Source organism: Oncorhynchus keta, chromosome 27 (assembly GCF_023373465.1).
Source record: "Oncorhynchus keta strain PuntledgeMale-10-30-2019 chromosome 27, Oket_V2, whole genome shotgun sequence".
In the NCBI taxonomy this organism is placed as follows: domain Eukaryota; kingdom Metazoa; phylum Chordata; class Actinopteri; order Salmoniformes; family Salmonidae; genus Oncorhynchus; species Oncorhynchus keta.
The window spans coordinates 1301741-1326096 of NC_068447.1; the positions used below are offsets into that span (position 1 = coordinate 1301741).

Here is a 24356-nt window from a genome sequence, read left to right on the forward strand (position 1 = left end):
CTGATGGTGGTATGGGTAGTGGTATGGGTAGTAGGGCTGATGGTGGTATGGGTAGTAGGGCTGATGGTGGTATGGGTAGTAGGGCTGATGGTGGTATGGGTAGCGGTATGGGTAGTAGGGCTGGGTGGTATGGGTAGGGCTGATGGTGGTATGGGCTGATGTGGTATGGGTAGTAGGGCTGATGGTGGTATGGGTAGTAGGGCTGATGGTGGTATGGGTAGTAGGTCTGATGGGTGGTATGGGTAGTGGGCTGATGGTGGTATGGGTAGTAGGGCTGATGGTGGTATGGGTGGTATGTAGGGCTGATGGTGGTATGGGTAGTAGGGCTGATGGTGGTATATGGGCTGATGGTAGTAGGGCTGATGGTGGTATGGGTAGTAGGGCTGATGGTGGTATGGGTAGTAGGGCTGATGGTGGTATGGGTGTGTATGGGTAGTAGGGCTGATGGTGGTATGGGTAGTAGGGCTGATGGTGGTATGGCTGGTATGTGGGCTGATGGTGGTATGGCTAGTGGTATGGGTAGTAGGGCTGATGGTGGTATGGGTAGGTATGGTGGTATGGGTAGTGGTATGGGTAGTAGGGCTGAGTAGGGCTGATGGTGGTATGGGTAGTAGGGCTGATGGTAGTATGGGTAGTAGGGCTGATGGTGGTATGGCTGAGTGGTATGGGTAGTAGGGCTGATGGTGGTATGGGTAGTAGGGCTGATGGTGGTAGGGTATGGGTAGTAGGGCTGATGGTGGTATGGGTAGTGGTATGGGTAGTAGGGCTGATGGTGGTATGGGTAGTAGGGCTGATGGGTAGTATGGTAGTGGTGGGTGGTATGGCTAGTGGTATGGGTAGTAGGGCTGATGGTGGTATGGGTGGTGGTAGGGCTGATGGTGGTATGGGTAGGTAGTGGTATGGGTAGTAGGGCTGATGGTGGTATGGGTAGTGGTATGGGTAGTAGGGCTGATGGTGGTATGGGTAGTAGGGCTGATGGTGGTATGGCTAGTGGTATGGGTAGTAGGGCTGATGGTGGTATGGGTAGTAGGGCTGATGGTGGTATGGGTAGTGGTATGGGTAGTAGGGCTGATGGTGGTATGGGTAGTGGTATGGGTAGTAGGGCTGATGGTGGTATGGGTAGTAGGGCTGATGGTAGTATGGGTAGTAGGGCTGATGGTGGTATGGCTAGTGGTATGGGTAGTAGGGCTGATGGTGGTATGGCTAGTGGTATGGGTAGTAGGGCTGATGGTGGTATGGGTAGTAGGGCTGATGATAGTATGGGTAGTAGGGCTGATGGTGGTATGGGTAGTAGGGCTGATGGTGGTATGGGTAGTAGTTTAATGATAGCGGTGGTAGAAGTAGTAGTAATGATGATGACAGTTGTAGTACTGACATAATGGTGATGATGACCGTTTGTTAGTTATAGTTTTAGTAGCAAGTAGATATATATCTATATATTACAGGTATAAATGCTGCTAGTGGTAGCATTTATTCTCGTAGTCATAATAGTAGCATGTTGATTTTCCTTGTTTAGGCTTTTATTGTCCCCATAATTTATTACATTTATCTATTTATACTATTGACTGTTACCATTCTATTGTTGTTATTTCAATTACATAGTTATTTTTTTTATAATTATTATCATGTATTATTTTATTACGATGTATATTTTATAAATGGTTATTTTGGCAATATTGACACAATGATTTTCATGCCAATAAAGCAGCTTGAATTTGAGTTTAAGAGAGGAGACAAAGCAGTGAGAGAAAGAGAGAGAATTTGCGTAACCTGAGGTTGCTTGGGTTGTCTCAACACTGAGCCTGCTCCCATTGAAGTTGGACCCCCCCCTCCCCCTACCCTCTCTCCTTTCCCTATTCTATCCCCCTCTCTCTTCTCCCTCCCTCCCTCCCTCCCTCCCTCCCTCCCTCCCTCCCTCCCTCCCCTCTCCTCTCTTCCCACTCTCCCACCTCCCTCCATCCCCCCTACCCCCTACCCTCTCTCCTTTCCCTATTCTATCCCCCCTCTCTCTTCTCTCCCTCCCTCCCTCCCTCCCTCCCTCCCTCCCTCCCTCCCTCCCTCCCTCCCTCCCTCCCTCCCTCCCTCCCCCTACCCTCTCTCCTTTCCCTATTCTATCCCCCTCTCTCTTCTCCCTCCCTCCCCCTACCTCTGTCCCTCCCTCCATCCCCTCTCCTCTCTTCCCACTCTCCCACCTCCCTCCATCCCCCTACCCCCTACCCTCTCTCCTTTCCCTATTCTATCCCCCCTCTCTCTTCTCCCTCCCACCACCCTACCTCTGTCCCTCCCTCCCTCCCTCCATCCCCTCTCCTCCCTTCCCACTCTCCCACCTCCCTCCCTTCCCCACCTCTCTCTTCTCCCTCCCTCCATACCTCCCTCCCTACCCCCTCCATCCATCCATCTCCTCTCCTACCTTCCCCCTCTCCCATCTCTTTCTAACAGGTAACAGACTGACTGTTTAACTAACACAGGGTCACAGCATAGAGAACAGGATCGCTACAACTATATACATTTACATCTACACAAGCATTCACCTGAAAACCCTGTCTGTCCCAGTTACAACTATATACATTTACATCTTCACAACCATTCACCTGAAAACCCTGTCTGTCCCAGTTACAACTATATACATTTACATCTACACAACCATTCACCTGAAAACCCTGTCTGTCCCAGTTCCAACTATATACACTTACATCTACACAACCATTCACCTGAAAACCCTGTCTGTCCCAGTTCCAACTATATACACTTACATCTACACAACCATTCACCTGAAAACCCTGTCTGTCCCAGTTCCAACTATATACACTTACATCTACACAACCATTCACCTGAAAACCCTGTCTGTCCCAGTTCCAAGTCACTCTCCTGTACTCTAGACAGTGATTAGTTACCTCTGGTTGGCAGTGCTGTGGGACCTCCTATTTAGCTTCTGTTTGCTACAAATGAAACTCGAAGGATCAAATTTCACTTAATGACAGGTATGGGCAAAACAGACATGATATCACACACACACACACACACACGCACGCGCACGCGCACGCACACGCACACGCACACGCACACGCACACACACACACGCACACACACACACACACACACACACACACACACACACACACTCACACGCGCACACGCACACGCACACGCACACTCACACAGAGACACACAGATACACCGTGAACAGCACAGGAAAATTTTGCGTGTGCTCTTACCTCCGTCTATGCTCTCCCTTGGTCCCTCTCTCCCTCGCTCCCTCTCTCTTCCTTCAGTGAACCAAAGAGTGATATATTCAACTTCTCACTGTCCTCTCCGTCAGAATTATCCCAAACTCCCAATCCGACGTCCTCTTTTTAAAGCCTCCCACTCTCTTTGGGAAAAATAGTTCTGAAAGTTACAGAGGAGTCCCATAGATACTCCCACCCTCCCGTTAGGCTGCCCGTAGGTCCTAGTGCCTACCTCTCCTCTCTCCCTGCCCGCCCGGAGAGCTCCACTGTGCCTCAATGATAGAGCTATTCAATGGGCCTGGAGAGCTCCACTGTGCCTCAATGATAGAGCTATTCAATGGGCCTGGAGAGCTCCACTGTGCCTCAATGATAGAGCTATTCAATGGGCCTGGAGAGCTCCACTGTGCCTCAATGGTAGAGCTATTCAATGGGCCTGGAGAGCTCCACTGTGCCTGAATGATAGAGCTATTCAATGGGCCTGGAGAGCTCCACTGTGCCTCAATGATAGAGCTATTCTACCATTGTTGCAATTTACTGCAGAGATAGCCTGCAGAGTTCTATCCAGGTCTGTGCCCAAACAATTCAATATTCTACTTTTAAAAATACACCTTTCCAGAAACAAGTCTCTCACTGTTGCCGCTTGTTATAGAACCCCCTCAGCCCCTTGCTGTGCCCTGGACACCATATGTGAACTGATTGCCCCCTATTTATCTTCAGAGCTCGTGCTGTTGGGTGGCCTAAACTGGGATATGCTTAACACCCCGGCCATCCTACAATCTAAGCTAGATGCTCTCAATATCACACAAATTATTAAGGAACCTACCAGGTACTACCCTAAATCCGTAACAATGTTAGATATAATCCTGACCAACTTGCCCTCTAAATACACCTCAGCGTTCTCAACAATCACTGCCTCATTGCCTGCATGCGTGATGGGTCCGCGGTCAAACGCTCCCTAAAACACTTCAGCGAGTAGGCCTTTCTAATAGACCTGGCCGGGGTATCCTGGAAGGATATTGATCTCATCCCGTCAGTAGAGGATGCCTGGTTGCTCTTTAAAAGTGCTTTCCTCGCCATCTTAAATAAACATGCCCAATTCAAATATATTTAGAAATAAGAACAGATATAGCCCTTGGTTCACCCCAGACTTGACTGCCCTTGACCATCACAAAAACATCCTGTAGCGTGCTACCTGTCCCATTATTTGACCATGCTGGTCATTTATGAACATTTGAACATCTTCTGTTATAATCTCCACAGCCAGAAGAGGACTGGCCACCCCTCATAGCCTGGTTCCTCTCTAGGTTTCTTCCTAGGTTTTGGCCTTTCTAGGGAGTTTTTCCTAGCCACCGTGCTTCTACACCTGCATTGCTTGCTGTTTGGGGTTTTAGGCTGGGTTTCTGTACAGCACTTTGAGATATCAGCTGATGTACGAAGGGCTATTTAAATACATTTGTTTTGATTTTGGCGTTCTGCTTTAGCATCGAATAGCATATTATTTATTATTTATATATTATTTTCAGGGAAGTCAGGAACCAATATACTCAGTCAGTTAGGAAAGCTAAGGCTACGTTTTTCAAACAGAAATTTGCATCCTGTAGCGCCAATTCCTAATTGTTGCAACCCCTATTACTAGCCTGTTCAACCTCTCTGTTGTATCATCTGAGATCCCGAACGATTGGAAAGCTGCCACAGTCATCCCCCTCTGCAAAGGGGGAGACTCTCTAGACCCAAACTGTTATAGACCGATATCCATCCTGCCCTGCCTTTCTAAAATCTTCGAAAGCCAAGTTAACAAAGAGATCATTGACCATTTAGAATCCCATCGTATCATCTCCCCTGTGCAATCTGGTTTCCGAGCCGGTCACGGGTGCACCTCAGCCACGCTCAATGTCCTAAACAATATCATAACCGCCATCGATAAAAGACAGTACTGTGCAGCCGTCTTCATCAGCCTGGCCAAGTCTTTCGACTCTGTCAATCACCGCATTCTTATCGGCAGACTCAATAGCCTTGGTTTCTCAAATGATTGCCTCACCTGGTTCACCAACTACTCCTCAGATAGAGTTCGGTATGTCAAATCGGAGAACCTGTTGTCCGGACCCCTGGCAGTCTCTATGGGGGTGCCACAGGGTTCAATTCTCGGGCCGACTCTCTTCTCTGTGTATATCAATGATGTCGCTCTTGCTGCGGGTGATTTTCTGATCCACCTTTACGCAGACGACACCATTCTGTATACTTCTGGCCCTTCCTTGGACACTGTGTTACCAAACCTCCAGACGAGCTTCAATGCCATACAACACTGCTTCCATGGCCTCCAACTGCTTTTAAATGCAAGTAAAACTAAATGCATGCTCTTCAACTGATCACTACCAGCACCTGTCCGCCCGTCTAGCATCTTGACAGTTCTGACTTGTGTGGACAACTACAAATACCTAGATGTCTGGCTAGACTGTAAACTCTCCTTCCAGACTCACATCAAACATCTCCAATCCAAAATTAAATCTAGAATTGGCTTCCTATTTCACGACAAAGACTCCTTCACCCATGCTTTCAAACTTACCCTCGTAAAACTGACCATCCTACCGATCCTTGATTTCGGCGATGTCATTTACAAAATAGACTCCAACACTCTACTCAGCAAACTGGATGCAGTCTATCACAGTGCAATCCGTTGTTTTCACCAAAGCCCCATATACTACCCACCAGTGCGACCTGTACGCTCTCGTTGGTTGGCCCTCACTACATATTCGTCGCCAAACCCACTGGCTCCAGGTCATCTACAACACTTTGCTAGGTAAAGCCCCGCTTTATCTCAGCTCACTGGTCACCATTGCAACAACTACCTGTAGCACATGCTCCAGCAGGTATATTTCACTGGTCACCATTGCAACAACTACCTGTAGCACACGCTCCAGCAGGTATATTTCACTGGTCACCATTGCAACAACTACCTGTAGCACACGCTCCAGCAGGTATATTTCACTGGTCACCATAGCAACACCCACCTGTAGCACACGCTCCAGCAGGTATATTTCACTGGTCACCATAGCAACACCCACCTGTAGCACACGCTCCAGCAGGTATATTTCACTGGTCACCATAGCAACACCCACCTGTAGCACACGCTCCAGCAGGTATATTTCACTGGTCACCATAGCAACACCCACCTGTAGCACACGCTCCAGCACTGGTCACCATAGGTATATTTCACTGGTCACCATAGCAACACCCACCTGTAGCACACGCTCCAGCAGGTATATTTCACTGGTCACCATAGCAACACCCACCTGTAGCACACGCTCCAGCAGGTATATTTCACTGGTCACCATAGCAACACCCACCTGTAGCACACGCTCCAGCAGGTATATTTCACTGGTCACCATAGCAACACCCACCTGTAGCACACGCTCCAGCAGGTATATTTCACTGGTCACCATTGCAACACCCACCTGTAGCACATGCTCCAGCAGGTATATTTCACTGGTCACCATAGCAACACCCACCTGTAGCACACGCTCCAGCAGGTATATTTCACGGGTCACCATAGCAACACCCACCTGTAGCACACGCTCCAGCAGGTATATTTCACTGGTCACCATAGCAACACCCACCTGTAGCACACGCTCCAGCAGGTATATTTCACTGGTCACCATAGCAACACCCACCTGTAGCACACGCTCCAGCAGGTATATTTCACTGGTCACCATAGCAACACCCACCTGTAGCACACGCTCCAGCAGGTATATTTCACTGGTCACCATTGCAACACCCACCTGTAGCACATGCTCCAGCAGGTATATTTCACTGGTCACCATAGCAACACCCACCTGTAGCACACGCTCCAGCAGGTATATTTCACTGGTCACCATAGCAACACCCACCTGTAGCACACGCTCCAGCAGGTATATTTCACTGGTCACCATAGCAACACCCACCTGTAGCACACGCTCCAGCAGGTATATTTCACTGGTTACCATTGCAACAACTACCTGTAGCACACGCTCCAGCAGGTATATTTCACTGGTCACCATAGCAACACCCACCTGTAGCACACGCTCCAGCAGGTATATTTCACTGGTCACCATAGCAACACCCACCTGTAGCACACGCTCCAGCAGGTATATTTCACTGGTCACCATTGCAACACCTACCTGTAGCACACGCTCCAGCAGGTATATTTCACTGGTCACCATAGCAACACCCACCTGTAGCACACGCTCCAGCAGGTATATTTCACGGGTCATCCCCAAAGCCAACACCTCCTTTGGCCGCCTTTCCTTCCAGTTGTCTGCTGCCAATGACTGTAACATATTGAAAAAAATCACTGAAGCTGGAGTCTTATATCTCCCTCTCTAATTTTAAGCATCAGTTCTTTATCTTTTGCATGCTAGTATCTCTACTTGCACATTCATCATCCGCACATTTATCACTCCAGTGTTAATTGCTAAATTATAATTATTTTGCCTCTATGGCCTATTTATTGCCTTACTCTTCTACATTTGCACACACTGTACATTGATTTTTCTATTGTGATGTTGACTGTACGTTTGTTTATGTGTAACTCTGTGTTGTTGTTTGTGTCGAACTTCCATGCTTTATCTTGGCCAGGTCACAGTTGTAAATGAGAACTTGTTCTCAACTGGCCTACCTGGTTAAATAAAGGTGATCTGGCCTACCTAGTTCAATAAAGGTGATCTGGCCTACCTAGTTCAATAAAGGTGATCTGGCATACCTGGTTCAATAAAGGTGATCTGGCCTACCTGGTTAAATAAAGGTGATCTGGTCTACCTAGTTAAATAAAGGTGACCTGACCTACCTAGTTCAATAAAGGTGATCTGGCCTACCTGGTTAAATAAAGGTGATCTGGTCTACCTGGTTAAATAAAGGTGATCTGGCCTACCTGGTTAAATAAAGGTGATCTGGCCTACCTGGTTAAATAAAGGTGATCTGGCCTACCTGGTTAAATAAAGGTGATCTGGTCTACCTGGTTAAATAAAGGTGATCTGGCCTACCTGGTTAAATAAAGGTGATCTGGCCTACCTGGTTAAATAAAGGTGATCTGGCCTACCTGGTTAAATAAAGGTGATCTGGCCTACCTGGTTAAATAAAGGTGATCTGGCCTACCTGGTTAAATAAAGGTGATCTGGCCTACCTGGTTAAATAAAGGTGATCTGGCCTACCTGGTTAAATAAATCTGGCCTACCTGGTTAAATAAAGGTGATCTGGCCTACCTGGTTAAATAAAGGTGATCTGGCCTACCTGGTTAAATAAAGGTGATCTGGCCTACCTGGTTAAATAAAGGTGATCTGGCCTACCTGGTTAAATAAAGGTGATCTGGCCTACCTGGTTAAATAAAGGTGATCTGGCCTACCTGGTTAAATAAAGGTGATCTGGCCTACCTGGTTAAATAAAGGTGATCTGGCCTACCTGGTTAAATAAAGGTGATCTGGCCTACCTGGTTAAATAAAGGTGATCTGGCCTACCTGGTTAAATAAAGGTGATCTGGCCTACCTGGTTAAATAAAGGTGATCTGGCTGGCCTACCTGGTTAAATAAAGGTGATCTGGCCTACCTGGTTAAATAAAGGTGATCTGGCCTACCTGGTTAAATAAAGGTGATCTGGCCTACCTGGTTAAATAAATGTGATCTGGCCTACCTGGTTAAATAAAGGTGATCTGGCCTACCTGGTTAAATAAAGGTGATCTGGCCTACCTGGTTAAATAAAGGTGATCTGGCCTGGTTAAATAAAGGTGATCTGGCCTACCTGGTTAAATAAAGGTGATCTGGCCTACCTGGTTAAATAAAGGTGATCTGGCCTACCTGGTTAAATAAAGGTGATCTGGCCTACCTGGTTCAATAAAGGTGATCTGGTCTACCTGGTTAAATAAAGGTGATCTGGCCTACCTGGTTAAATAAAGGTGATCTGGCCTACCTGGTTAAATAAAGGTGATCTGGTCTACCTGGTTAAATAAAGGTGATCTGGCCTACCTGGTTAAATAAAGGTGAAATAAAAAAAAGATTCAATGCACCTGGACAGCTCCACTGTACCTCGATGGTAGACTTCTGGGATGTTGTCAGTTTCCTAATGGGATGCTTTACAATATACTGAGTTGTCCAATATCAGGATATCCCAGATCTAGATTTTCCAGATCTAGATTTCCCAGATCTAGATTTCCCAGGTCTAGATATCCCAGATCTAGATATCCCAGGTCTAGATATCCCAGGTCTAGATATCCCAGGTCTAGATATCCCAGATCTAGATATCCCAGGTCTAGATATCCCAGATCTAGATTTCCCAGGTCTAGATTTACCAAGTCTAGATATCCCAGGTCTAGATATCCCAGATCTAGATATCCCAGGTCTAGATATCCCAGGTCTAGATATCCCAGGTCTAGATATCCCAGATCTAGATTTACCAGGTCTAGATTTACCATGTCTAGATGTACCAGGTATAGATTTCCCAGGTCTAGATTTCCCAGGTCTAGATATACCAGGTCTAGATATACCAGGTCTAGATATACCAGGTCTAGATTTCCCAGGTCTAGATTTCCCAGGTCTAATTTTCCCAGGTCTAGATTTACCAGGTCTAGATATCCCAGATCTAGATATACCAGGTCTAGATATACCAGGTCTAGAGTTCCCTGGTCTAGATTTCCCAGGTCTAGATATACCAGGTCTAGATATACCAGGTCTAGATTTACCAGGTCTAGATTTACCAGGTCTAGATATCCCAGATCTAGATTTCCCAGATCTATATACTACAGTATGCACATGACCAAGACAGGAAATAGTGGAGTATACTACAGTATGCACATGACCAAGACAGGAAATAGTGGAATATACTACTTTATGCACATGACCAAGACAGGAACTAGTGGAGTATACTACAGTATGCACATGACCAAGACAGGAAATAGTTGAGTATACTACAGTATGCACATGACCAAGACAGGAAATAGTAGAATATACTACAGTATGCACATGACCAAGACAGGAAATAGTGTAGTATACTACAGTATGCACATGACCAAGACAGGAAATAGTGGAGTATACTACAGTATGCACATGCCCAAGACAGGAAATAGTGGAGTATACTACAGTATGCACATGACCAAGACAGGAAAGAGTAGAATATACTACAGTATGCACATGACCAAGACAGGAAATAGTGGAGTATACTACAGTATGCACATGACCAAGACAGGAAATAGTGGAGTATACTACAGTATGCATATGACCAAGACAGGAAATAGTGGAGTATACTACAGTATGCACATGACCAAGACAGGAAATAGTTGAGTATACTACAGTATGCACATGACCAAGACAGGAAATAGTAGAATATACTACAGTATGCACATGACCAAGACAGGAAATAGTGGAGTATACTACAGTATGCACATGACCAAGACAGGAAATAGTGGAATATACTACTTTATGCACATGACCAAGACAGGAACTAGTGGAGTATACTACAGTATGCACATGACCAAGACAGGAAATAGTTGAGTATACTACAGTATGCACATGACCAAGACAGGAAATAGTAGAATATACTACAGTATGCACATGACCAAGACAGGAAATAGTGTAGTATACTACAGTATGCACATGACCAAGACAGGAAATAGTGGAGTATACTACAGTATGCACATGACCAAGACAGGAAATAGTGGAGTATACTACAGTATGCACATGACCAAGACAGGAAATAGTGGAATATACTACAGTATGCACATGACCAAGACAGGAAATAGTGGAGTATACTACAGTATGCACATGACCAAGACAGGAAATAGTGGAGTATACTACAGTATGCATATGACCAAGACAGGAAATAGTGGAGTATACTACAGTATGCACATGACCAAGACAGGAAATAGTGGAGTATACTACAGTATGCACATGACCAAGACAGGAAATAGTAGAATATACTACAGTATGCACATGACCAAGACAGGAAATAGTGGAGTATACTACAGTATGCACATGACCAAGACAGGAAATAGTGGAGTATACTACAGTATGCACATGACCAAGACAGGAAATAGTGGAGTATACTACAGTATGCACATGACCAAGACAGGAAATAGTGGAGTATACTACAGTATGCACATGACCAAGACAGGAAATAGTGGAGTATACTACAGTATGCACATGACCAAGACAGGAAATAGTGGAGTATACTACAGTATGCACATGCCCAAGACAGGAAATAGTGGAGTATACTACAGTATGCACATGCCCAAGGGCGCTCCATCCTTAAACGGGACATCAGTAGTTAACAGAAGCAGAACGTAACACACATACAATATTACTGGAGTTGCAACACAGTTCATCAGTTACATGGTTAGCCTCACTCTATAAAACTTTGTCTCGATCATCCTGTCACGTTTAACAGTATACAACAGCATGGCAGTTCCGCCACATTTCTTCTTTAGCTGCTTGTCGAAGTGTTTCCCATAGTGTTATGAACCAGTGTATGGAGCAGAGCTGAGCCAGATCATACTAACTACAGATAGACCTGTTCTGTGAGTGAAACACTGCTCCTGCACAAAACATTATAACAGTAGAAGAATCTGGTGTTAGGTTCAGAGGAGGGGGGTGGGGGGTGGGGGGGGCTGTGCTGTGATATCGGTGTCTGTAGGGCTGAAGGGTGAACACAGGGTGTGGCTGAAATCTCTGTGTGGAGTGAGGGGATATTATCGTCTCTCTCTCTCCCTCTATCTATCTCCCTATCTATGTGATCTGAGTGGTATCAGAGTCAGCAGGCAAAAGTCAACAGTCAGCAGCAGTCAGCAGCAGTCAGCAGTCAGCAGTCAGTCAGTCAGCAGTCAGCAGTCAGCAGCAGTCAGCAGCAGTCAGCAGCAGTCAGCAGTCAGTTAGTCAGCAGTCAGCAGTCAGCAGCAGTCAGCAGTCAGCAGCAGTCAGCAACAGTTAGCAGCAGTCAGCAGCAGTCAGCAGTCAGCAGTCAGCAGTCAGCAGCAGTCAGCAGCAGTCAGCAGTCAGCAGCAGTCAGCAGCAGTTAGCAGTCAGCAACAGTCAGCAGCAGTCAGCAGTCAGCAGTCAGTCAGCAGTCAGCAGTCAGCAGCAGTCAGCAGTCAGCAGCAGTCAGCAGCAGTCAGCAGCAGTCAGCAGTTAGTCAGCAGCAGTCAGCAGCAGTCAGCAGCAGTCAGCAGTCAGCAGCAGTTAGCAGCAGCAGCAGTCAGCAGCAGTCAGCAGTCAGCAGCAGTCAGCAGTCAGCAGTTAGCAACAGTCAGCAGTCAGCAGTCAGCAGCAGTCAGCAACAGTCAGCAGCAGTCAGCAGCAGTCAGCAACAGTCAGCAGCAGTCAGCAACAGTCAGCAGCAGTCAGCAACAGTCAGCAGTCAGCAGCAGTCAGCAGCAGTTTAGCAGCAGTTAGCAGCAGTCAGCAGCAGTCAGCAGCAGCAGTCAGCAGTCAGCAGCAGTTAGCAGCAGTCAGCAGTCAGCAGCAGTCAGCAGCAGTCAGCAACAGTCAGCAACAGTCAGCAGCAGTCAACAACAGTCAGTTAGCAGTCAGCAGCAGTCAGCAGCAGTCAGCAGCAGTCAGCAGTCAGCAGCAGTCAGCAGCAGTCAGCAGTCAGCAGTCAGTCAGCAGTTAGCAGCAGTCAACAGCAGTCAACAACAGTCAGCAGCAGTCAGCAGTCAGCAGCAGTCAGCAGCAGTCAGCAGCAGTCAGCAGCAGTCAGCAGCAGTCAGCAGCAGTCAGCAGCAGTCAGCAGCAGTCAACAACAGTCAGCAGCAGTCAGCAGCAGTCAGCAGCAGTCAGCAGCAGTCAACAACAGTCAGCAGTCAGCAGCAGTCAGCAGCAGTCAGCAGTCAGCAGTCAGCAGCAGTCAGCAGCAGTCAGCAGCAGTCAGCAGCAGTCAGCAGCAGTCAGTCAGCAGCAGTCAGCAGTCAGTCAGCAGTCAGCAGCAGTCAGCAGCAGTCAGCAGCAGTCAACAACAGTCAGCAGTCAGCAACAGTCAGCAGCAGTCAGCAGTCAGCAGCAGTCAGCAGCAGTCAGCAGTCAGCAGCAGTCAACAGCAGTCAGCAGCAGTCAGCAGCAGTCAGCAGTCAGTTAGCAGCAGTCAGCAGTAAGCAGCAGTCAGCAGTCAGCAGTCAGCAGCAGCAGCAGTCAGCAGTCAGCAGCAGTCAGCAGCAGTCAACAACCGTCAGCAGTCAACAACAGTCAGCAGCAGTCAGCAGCAGTCAGCAGTCAGCAGCAGTCAGCAGTCAGCAGTCAGCAGCAGTCAGCAGCAGTCAGCAGTCAGCAGCAGTCAGCAGTCAGCAGCAGTCAGCAGTAGTCAGCAGCAGTCAGCAGCAGTCAGCAGTCAGCAGCAGTCAGCAGCAGTCAGCAGCAGTCAGCAGCAGTCAGCAGCAGTCAGCAGTCAGCAGCAGTCAGCAGTCAGCAGCAGTCAGCAGCAGTCAGCAGCAGTCAGCAGTCAGCAGCAGTCAACAACAGTCAGCAGCAGTCAGCAGCAGTCAGCAGCAGTCAGCAGCAGTCAGCAGTCAGCAGCAGTCAGCAGCAGTCAGCAGCAGTCAGCAGCAGTCAGCAGTCAACAACAGTCAGCAGCAGTCAGCAGCAGTCAGCAGCAGTCAGCAGTTAGCAGTCAGCAGCAGTCAGCAGTCAGCAGCAGTCAGCAGTCAGCAGCAGTCAGCAGCAGTCAGCAGCAGTCAGCAGCAGTCAGCAGCAGTCAGCAGTCAGTCAGCAGCAGTCAGCAGCAGTCAGCAGTCAGCAGTCAGCAGCAGTCAGCAGCAGTCAGCAGCAGTCAACAACAGTCAGCAACAGTCAGCAGCAGTCAGCAGCAGTTAACAACAGTTTGCAGTCAGCAGCAGTCAGCAGCAGTCAGCAGCAGTCAGCAGCAGTCAGCAGCAGTCAGCAGCAGTCAGCAGCAGTCAGCAGCAGTCAGCAGCAGTCAGCAGCAGTCAGCAGCAGTCAGCAGCAGTTAGCAGCAGTCAGCAGCAGTCAGCAGCAGTCAGCAGCAGTCAGCAGCAGTCAGCAGCAGTCAGCAGCAGTCAGCAGCAGTCAGCAGCAGTCAGCAGCAGTCAGCAGCAGTCAGCAGCAGTCAGCAGCAGTCAGCAGCAGTCAACAACAGTCAGCAGCAGTCAGCAGCAGTCAGCAGCAGTCAGCAACAGTCAGCAGCAGTCAGCAGCAGTCAGCAGTCAGCAACAGTCAGCAGCAGTCAGCAGCAGTCAGCAGCAGTCAACAGCAGTCAGCAACAGTCAGCAGCAGTCAGCAGCAGTCAGCAGCAGTCAGCAGCAGTCAGCAGCAGTCAGCAGCAGTCAGCAGTCAGCAGCAGTCAGCAACAGTCAGCAGCAGTCAGCAGCAGTCAGCAGCAGTCAGCAGCAGTCAGCAGCAGTCAGCAGCAGTCAGCAGCAGTTAGCAGCAGTCAGCAGTCAGCAGTCAGCAGTCAGCAGCAGTCAGCAGCAGTCAGCAGCAGTCAGCAGCAGTCAGCAGCAGTCAGCAGTCAGCAGTCAGCAGCAGTCAACAACAGTCAGCAGCAGTCAGCAGCAGTCAGCAGCAGTCAGCAGCAGTCAGCAGCAGTCAGCAGTCAGCAGCAGTCAGCAGCAGTCAGCAGCAGTCAGCAGTCAGCAGCAGTCAGCAGCAGTCAGCAGTCAGCAGCAGCCAGCAGCAGTCAGCAGCAGTCAGCAGCAGTCAGCAGCAGTCAGCAGTCAGCAGCAGTTAGCAGCAGTCAGCAGCAGTCAGCAGCAGTCAGCAGCAGTCAGCAACAGTTAGCAGTCAGCAGCAGTTAGCAACAGTTAGCAGTCAGCAGCAGTTAGCAACAGTTAGCAGTCAGCAGCATTTAGCAACAGTCAGCAGCAGTTAGCAACAGTTAGCAGTCAGCAGCAGTTAGCAACAGTTAGCAGTCAGCAGCAGTTAGCAACAGTTAGCAGTCAGCAGCAGTTAGCAACAGTCAGCAGCAGTTAGCAGTTAGCAGCAGTCAGCAGCAGTTAACAACAGTTAGCAGTCAGCAGCAGTTAGCAACAGTCAGCAGCAGTCAGCAGCAGTTAGCAACAGTCAGCAGCAGTTAGCAACAGTTAGCAGTCAGCAGCAGTTAGCAACAGTCAGCAGCAGTTAGCAACAGTTAGCAGTCAGCAGCAGTTAGCAACAGTTAGCAGTCAGCAGCAGTTAGCAACAGTCAGAGTCAGATGAAACTGACCAGAAGTCAGAAAAATGTGACCAACTGGGGACATTTTCTAGTCCCCACAAGGTCAAATGCTATTTCTAAGGGGTTTAGGGTTGTAATTAGTGTTAGAATGATGTTAAGGGTTATGGTTAGTTCTAGGGTTAGGTAAAGGTTAGGAGCTAGGGTTAGGAGCTAGGGTTTATCTCCCTCACCAACTTCAAACATCTGCTATCTGAGCAGCTAACCGATCGCTGCAGCTGTACATAGTCTATCGGTAAATAGCCCACCCATTTTTACCTTCCTCATCCCCATACTGTTTTTATTTATTTACTTTTCTGCTCTTTTGCACACCAATATCTCTACCTGTACATGACCATCTGATCATTTATCACTCCAGTGTTAATCTGCAAAATTGTAATTATTCGCCTACCTCCTCATGCCTTTTGCACACATTGTATATAGACTCCCCTTTTTTTCTACTGTGTTATTGACTTGTTAATTGTTTACTCCATGTGTAACTCTGTGCTGTCTGTTCACACTGTTTTGCTTTATCTTGGCCAGGTCGCAGTTGCAAATGAGAACTTGTTCTCAACTAGCCTACCTGGTTAAATAAAGGTGAAAAAAAAAGGGTTAAGAGCTCGGGTTAGCAGCTAGGGTTAGTTCTAGGGTTAGGAGCTGGGGTTAGTTCTAGGGTTAGGAGCTAGGGTTAGTTCTAGGGTTAGTTCTAGGGTTAGGAGCTGGGGTTAGTTCTAGGGTTAGGAGCTAGGGTTAGTTCTCAGGGTAGGAGCTAGAGTTAGGAGCTAGGGTTAGTTCTAGGGTTAGGAGCTAGGGTTCGTTCTAGGGTTAGGAGCTAGAGTTAGGAGCTAGGGTTAGTTCTAGGGTTAGGAGCTAGGGTTCGTTCTAGGGTTAGGAGCTAGGGTTAGGAGCTAGGGCTAGTTCTAGGGTTAGGAGCTAGGGTTAGGAGCTAGGGTTAGGAGATAGGATTAGTTCTAGGGTTAGGAGCTAGGGTTAGTTCTAGGGTTAGGAGCTAGGGTTAGGAGCTAGGGTTAGTACTAGGGTTAGGAGCTGGGGTTAGGAGCTAGGGTTAGGAGCTAGGGTTAGGAACTAGGGTTAGGAGTTAGGGTTAGGAGTTAACTTGGGATAGGAGCTAGGGTTAGGAGATAGGATTAGTTCTAGGGTTAGGAGCTAGGGTTAGGAGCTAGGGTTAGGAGCTAGGATTAGTTATAGGGTTAGGAGCTAGGGTTAGTTCTAGGGTTAGTTCTAGGGTTAGGAGCTGGGGTTAGTTCTAGGGTTAGGAGCTAGGGTTAGTTCTAGGGTTAGGAGCTAGGGTTAGTTCTAGGGTTAGGAGCTAGGGTTAGTTCTAGGGTTAGGAGCTAGGGTTAGGAGCTAGGGTTAGTTCTAGGGTTAGGGGCTAGGGTTAGGAGCTAGGGTTAGGAGCTAGGGTTAGTTCTATGGTTAGGAGCTAGGGTTAGGAGCTGGGGTTAGTTCTAGGGTTAGGAGCTAGGGTTAGTTCTCGGGGTAGGAGCTAGAGTAAGGAGCTAGGGTTAGTTCTAGGGTTAGGAGCTAGGGTTAGGAGCTAGGGTTAGGAGCTAGGGTTAGTTCTAGGGGTTAGGAGATAGGGTTAAATCTAGGGTTAGGATCTAGGGTAGTAGCTAGGATTAGGTTAAGGTTAGGAGCTAGGGTTAGGAGCTAGGGTTAGTTCTAGGGTTAGGAGCTAGGGTTAGGAGCTAGGGTTAGTTCTAGGGTTAGGAGCTAGGGTTAGGAGCCAGGGTTAGTACTAGGGTTAGGAGCTAGGGTTAGGAGCTAGGGTTAGGAACTAGGGTTAGGAGCTAGGGTTAGGAGCTAGGGTTAGGTTAAGGATAGGAGATAGGGTTAGGAGCTAGGGTTAGGAGCTAGGGTTAGGTAAAGGTTAGGAGCTAGGGTTAGGAACTAGGGATAGGAGCTAGGTTTAGGAGCTAGGGTTAGGTTAAGGTTAGGAGCTGGGTTTAGGAACTAGGGTTAGGAGCTAGTGTTAGGAACTAGGGTTAGGTTTAAGGTTATGGTTAGGGTTTTGGGTTAGGGTTAGGGTTAGTTTAGGGTAATGGTCAGAGTATCGGTTAGGTTTAAGTTTAGAGGTTCAGGAAAATGGGATTTTGAATGGGACTGAATTGTGTGTCCCCTCAATGTTAGCTGTACAAGACTGTGTGTGTGTTTGATCAAGAGTCAAACAAAATCATATTTCACTGACCGTGGTGTATACATGGCCTTGGGCTGTGTGTGTCAGAACTTCAGGTTTGTTTGTGTGTGTGTGTGTGTGTGTGTGTGTGTGTGTGTGTGTGTGTGTGTGTGTGTGTGTGTGTGTGTGTGTGTGTGTGTGTGTGTGTGTGTGTGTGTGTGTGTGCGTGTGTGTGTGTGTGTGTGTCTGAACATTACTGATATTTACAGAGCATTTCCAAAGAGTTCAGACCCCTTCACATTTTCCACGTTTCGTTACGTTACAGCCTTATTCTAAAATGGATTAAATAAAAAATGTCCAATTAAAGCCTAATGTTAGCTAGCTAACTAGCTAACTAGCTAACATTGTAGCTAGCTACATGTCTAAACAATAGATCCCAAGTTAAAGCTGACTGTTAGCTAGCTAGCTGACAACCCATCAAGTTAGCCAGGTGTGTCTGACGGTGATTACGGCTAACCATTGTATAATAATGCAAACATATTTGTACCTGGAATTTGTCTTTCAGCATCAGTAGAACACACCTGACTCTCCTCCACCAGTCATACATGGAGAATGGTCTAATGCCTCGCATCAGAAAGAGAGCTGGTCCAAGCAAGATGTCAACAAGAGGACTTGCAGCGAGTGGTGAACTTCATCAACAACCACACAGAGGATCATTACATTTACATTTAAGTCATTTAGCAGACGCTCTTATCCAGAGCGACTTACAAATTGGTGCATTCACCTTATGACATCCAGTGGAACAGTCACTTTACAATAGTGCATCTAAATCTTAAAGGGGGGTGAGAAGGATTACTTATCCTATCCTAGGTATTCCTTAAAGAGGTGGGGTTTCAGGTGTCTCCGGAAGGTGGTGATTGACTCCTCTGTCCTGGCGTCGTGAGGGAGTTTGTTCCACCATTGGGGGCCAGAGCAGCGAACAGTTTTGACTGGGCTGAGCGTAATAGTGTTACCAGGACGCCACCCAGGACACAAACACTTTGGTGGAAAGCTGCTGACATCTCGTAACAAAAGCAGCCGTGTGACGTCTCTACAAGGAATCGATGACAACACTTGGTATGTAAAGCATAAACACATAAACATCTATGAACATTTGAACGTCTTGGCCATGTTCTGTTATAATCTCCACCCGAGTTCAAGAGGACTGGCCACCCCACATTGGTTCCTCTCTAGGTTTATAATCTCCACCCGGCACAGCCAGAGGAGGACTGGCCACCCCACATAGCCTGGTTCCTCTCCAGGTTTATAATCTCCACCCCTCATAGCCTGGTTCCTCTCCAGGTTTATAATCTCCACCCCTCATAGCCTGGTTCCTCTCCAGGTTTATAATCTCCACCCCTCATAGCCTGGTTCCTCTCTAGGTTTATAATCTCCACCCCTCATAGCCTGGTTCCTCTCCAGGTTTATAATCTCCACCCCACATAGCCTGGTTCCTCTCCAGGTTTATAATCTCCACCCCTCACAGCCTGGTTCCTCTCCAGGTTTATAATCTCCACCCCTCATAGCCTGGTTCCTCTCTAGGTTTATAATCTCCACCCAGCACAGCCGTGTGACGTCTCTACAAGGAATCGATGACAACACTTGGTATGTAAATCATAAACACATTTTCATTATTTAATTGATCTCCAACATGATTGACACTACATTTATTGATCTCACATTATTTCTGTATTTTCTAGAGGTACGTGTAGTCAGGCTGTCTTCCTTCAGGAGTCTGTGGAGAAAATGGCTGCCTCACATCTCCAGCACAAAGCCCAGGACAGACCTGTGCTGGCAGCGCCAGAGGAACCACTATCAGGTCTTCAGATCTGCCAGTCTGCCAGAAACTGTGAAGTCAGCCAAGCTGAAGAACCAAGAGCAGCATCTTCTGCTTGTTCAAAGTGAGCGGTCTGTCTACCAGAAGATGGTTGCTGACTGCTAGCCACCTGTCAAGACCTGCAGTTGTCTCTGGGGCCCCTACTGAACCAGCAAGCAAAGACATCAGGATTAGTTACAGCTTGGATTTTGATCAACAGGTAAAAAACATTTCCTCATTTTATACTGAAGACAAGAACCTCTCCCTGAATATGAGCAAGACAAAGGAGCTGATAGTGGACTACAGGAAAAGAAGGGCCGAACAGGCCCCCATTAACGTCCTACTTTATACTGATCAGTATTAAGATGGTTCCGAAGAGGATGGATGACGTCATACATACATCCCAACCAATTATTTTGTTGTGTTAGTATTTTTACGTTGTTTGTAACTTATTTTGTACCACTTTCTAACACATCAGAAGTGCGATTACTCACCACAAACTGGAAGAAGCCTTTTCAACAACATTTCCTTCAGAAAGGCCAGAGTGACGCTATGAGCCAGGTCCCATCTACTATCCTTCTGACCCAGGTCCCATCTACTATCCTTCTGAAAGCCAGGTCCCATCTACTATCCTTCTGACCCTATGTAGCCAGGTCCATCTACTATCCTTCTGACCCTATGTAGCCAGGTCCCATCTACTATCCTTCTGACCCTATGTAGCCAGGTCCCATCTACTATCCTTCTGACCCTATGTAGGGTCCATCTACTATCCTTCTGACCCTATGAGCCAGGTCCTATCTACTATCCTTCTGACCCTATGGGCCAGGTCCATCTACTATCCTTCTGACCCTATGTTCCCATCTGATCCTTCTGACTCTATGTAGCCAGGTCCATCTACTATCCTGACCCTATGTAGCCAGGTCCCATCTACACCCAGACCCAAGCCAGGTCCCATCTACTATCCTGACCCTATGTAGCCAGGTCCCATCTACTATCCTTCTGACCCTGACCATCCCATCTACTATCCTTCTGACCCTATGTAGCCAAGTCCATCTACTATCCTTCTGACCCTGTAGCCAGGTCCCCTACTATCCTTCTGACCCTATGTAGCCAGGTCCCATCTACTATCCTTCTGACCCTATGACCAGGTCCCATCTACTATCCTTCTGACCCTATGTAAAGGTCCCATCTACTATCCTTCTGACCCTATGTAGCCAGGTCCCATCTACTATCCTTCTGACCCTATGTAACCATCTACTATCCTTCTGACCCTATGAAGCCAGGTCCATCTACTATCCTTCTGACCCTATGTAGCCAGGTCCCATTTACTATCCTTCTGACCTTGGCCAGGTTCTGTTATAATCTCTACTATCCTTCGGCCCAGCCAGAAGATCCTTCTGACTGGCCAGATCCCATCTACTATAGCCCTATGTTCCATCTACTATCCTTTATAATCTCCAGGTCCCATCTATAACCTGTAGCCAGGTCCATCTACTATCCTCTGAGGCCAGGTCCATCTATAATTCTGACCACCAGGTCCATCATAGCCTGTAGTTCTACTATCCTCTGACCCTATGTAGGTCCATCTACTATCCTTCTGACCCTATGTAGTCAGGTCCCATCTAGACCCTAGGCCAGGTCCCATCTGGCCACCAGGTCCATCTACTAGCCTGGTTCCTCTACTATCCTTCTGTTTATATCTACTATCCACCCTATGTAGCCAGGTCAGCCAGAAGAGGACAGGTCCATCTACTATCCCACCCTATAGCCTGGTTCCTCCTTCTGAGGTTTTATAATCTCCCCTATGTAGCCAGGTCCATCTACAGCCAGTAGCCAGGTCCCATCTACTATCCTTCTGACCCTATGTAGCCAGGTCCATCTCATCCTTCTGCCTGGTTCCTCTTCTGACCCTAGGTTTATAATCTCCATCTATAGCCTGGTCTGACCCTATGTAGCCAGGTCCATCTACTATCCTTCTGACCCTATGTAGCCCCATCTACTATCCTTCTGACCTGTAGCCAGGTCCATCTACTATCCTTCTGACCAGGTTTAAAGGTCCATCTACTATCCTTCTGACCTCATGTAGCCTGGTCCCATCTACTATCCTTCTGACCCTATGTAGCCAGGTCCATCTACTATATTCTGACCCTACCCTCATCCTTCTGCCTGGTTCCCAGGTTTATAATCTACTATCCTTCTGCCCTGTAGCCAGGTCCATCTACTATCCTTCTGACCCTATGTAGCCAGGTCCCATCTACTATCCTTCTGACCCTATGTAGCTCCACCCTTCTGACCCTATAGCCAGGTCCATCTACTATCTTCCAGGTCCCATTATAATGTAGCTCCATCTACTATCCTTCACCCTATGTAGCCTGGTCCATCTACTCCTCTGACCAGGCCAGGTCCCATTACTATCCTTCTGACCCTATGTACCAGGTCCCATCTACTATCCTTCTGACCTGGTCCCATCTACTATCCTCTCCAGGTTCCCATCTATAATCTCCCATCTACTATCCTTCTGACCCTATGTAGCCAGGTCCATCCTATCCTTCTGACCCTATGCAGCCAGGTCCCATCTACTATCCTTCTGACCCTATCCATCTACTCCTGACCCTATGTAGCCAGGTCCCATCTACTATCCTTCTGACCCTATGTAGCCAGGTCCCATCTACTATCCTTCTGACCCTATGTAGCCAGGTCCCATCTACTATCCTTCTGACCCTATGTAGCCAGGTCCATCTACTATCCTTCTGACCCTATGTAGCCAGGTCCATCTACTATCCTTCTGACCCTATGTAGCCAGGTCCCATCTACTATCCTTCTGACCCTATGTAGCCAGGTCCATCTACTATCCTTCTGACCCTATGTAGCCAGGTCCCATCTACTATCCTTCTGACCCTATGTAGCCAGGTCCATCTACTATCCTTCTGACCCTATGTAGCCAGGTCCCATCTACTATCCTTCTGACCCTATGTAGCCAGGTCCATCTACTATCCTTCTGACCCTATGTAGCCAGGTCCCATCTACTATCCTTCTGACCCTATGTAGCCAGGTCCCATCTACTTTTTAACTCCTCGCAACTGCGGTGGCAAAAACAAGAACAAGTTTATTTTCTGGTATTGTGGCTGGCGGACCATGCACAAGACCCACCACAGTCTGGACCTTCACTTCCTCATCACAAGCCACAACAAGTTTGTCCCTGACTGGCACATCAATTTAGATGAGTTGGTCTGGGTAATGTAGTGTTTCTGGGTAAGAGTCATCTAATAACTATAAAATATTTATATCTGGACACTTTCTGTCGACCTGAAATTTTCCTTATTGTAGGCTACTACTTTTTAGTCTTAATCTTTACTACACAAATCACTGTTTATCACATGACCTCATATGTGAATCCTTAATGAGATGGGTGGAGCAAGCTTAAGAGGGTGTGAACAATGCTGAATGGGTGAAGACAAAGGAGAGCTCTCCAGTAGGTACCAAAACATTCAAAGGCCATTTTCTCAAAAGTGAGTTTACAAGTTAATCAACTTTCAAAGCAGAATTACTTTCCCGTTGTTCCTCAAATGCAGTGTATGATTTACCATTTTGTAGCTCCATTGTAAAAAACACAATTTCACATTTTGCTACAAAAGTCCGATTTGAGCCGGTCGGTCACATTTATTCAGGCCCTTTACTCAGTACTTTGTTGAAGCCCCTTTGGCAGCGATTACAGCCTTGAGTCTTCTTGGGTATGATGCTACAAGCTTGGCACATCTGTATGTAGGCGGTTTCTCATGTTAATCTCTGCAGATCCTCCCAAGATCTGTCAGGTTGAATGGGGAGCTATTTTAAGGTCCGTCCAGAGATGTTTGATAGATTTCAAGTTCGGGCTCTGTCTTGTTCACTCAAGGACATTCAGACACTTTTCCCAAAGGCACTCCTGCATTGTCTTGGCTGTGTGCTTAGGGTTGTTGTCCTGTTGGAAGGTGAACCTTCGCCCCAGTCTGAGGTCCTGTGAGCTCTGGAGCAGGTTTTCATCAAAGATCTCTCTGTACTTTGATCCGTTCATCTTTCCCTCGATCCTGACAAGTCCCTGCTGTTGAAATTTTTTGGTACCCTCTCCCAGATCTGTGCCTCGACATAATCCTGTCTTGGAGCTCAGAGTACAATTCCTTCAACCTCATCGTTTTGTTTTTGCTCTGACATGCACTTTCAACTGTGGAACCTTATATAGACAGGTGCCTTTCCAAACCATGTCCAATCAATTAAATGTACCACAGCTGGACTCCATTCAGTTGTGGAAACATCTCAAGAATGATCAATGGAAACAGGATGCATCTGAGCTCAATTTTGAGTCTCATAGCAAAGGGTCTGACTACTTCTTTATTTGTAATACATTTTCACTTTGTCATTATGGGTTATTGTGTGTAGATTGATGAGGAAAATATTTAACTTGATCTACTTTAGAATAAGGCTGCAACGTAACAAAATGTTGAAAAAGTCAAAAGGTCTGAAGTTCAGAATTAGCGAACTCACACCCATCAAATGGACCAATCAAAGTCACCAGGCACAGGGGCATGTAAACCCTTAGATTTGTACTGTTTAACATACAGTCGTGGCCAAAAGTTTTGAGATTGACACAAATATTAATATTTACCAAGTCTGCTGCCTCAGTTTGTATGATGGCAATTTGCATATACTCCAGAATGTTGTGAAGAGTGATCAGATGAATTGCAATTAATTGCAAAGTCCCTCTTTGCCATGCAAATAAACTGATTCCAAAAAAACATTTCCACTGCATTTCAGCCCTGCCACAAAAGGACCAGCTGACACCATGTCAGTGATTCTCTCGTTAACACAGGTGTGACATGTTGATTGAGTTCGAATAACAGACTGGAAGCTTCAGAAGGAGGGTGGTGCTTGGAATAATTGTTCTTCCTCTGTCAATCATGGTTATCTGGAAGGAAACATGTGCCGTCATCATTGCTTTGCACAAAAAGGGCTT

At 47.2% G+C, this 24356-nt stretch overlaps 2 protein-coding genes across 2 annotated transcripts in view; both read right to left on the reverse strand.

Annotated features, from left to right (window-relative positions):
* The window catches only part of LOC127912332 (neurotrophin-7-like), a 121538-nt gene extending 118180 nt beyond the window's left edge, over positions 1-3358 (reverse strand). Inside the window, 1 exon segment of the mRNA XM_052481251.1 lies at positions 3216-3358. The gene's annotated coding sequence lies outside the window, so the exon portion shown is untranslated.
* LOC127912331 (neurotrophin-7-like) overlaps positions 1-3358 on the reverse strand; it is a 104231-nt gene extending 100873 nt beyond the window's left edge. The window contains exon 1 of the mRNA XM_052481250.1: positions 3216-3358. The gene's annotated coding sequence lies outside the window, so the exon portion shown is untranslated. The remainder of the gene's footprint in view (positions 1-3215) is intronic.
* Positions 3359-24356: the final 20998 nt, after the last annotated feature.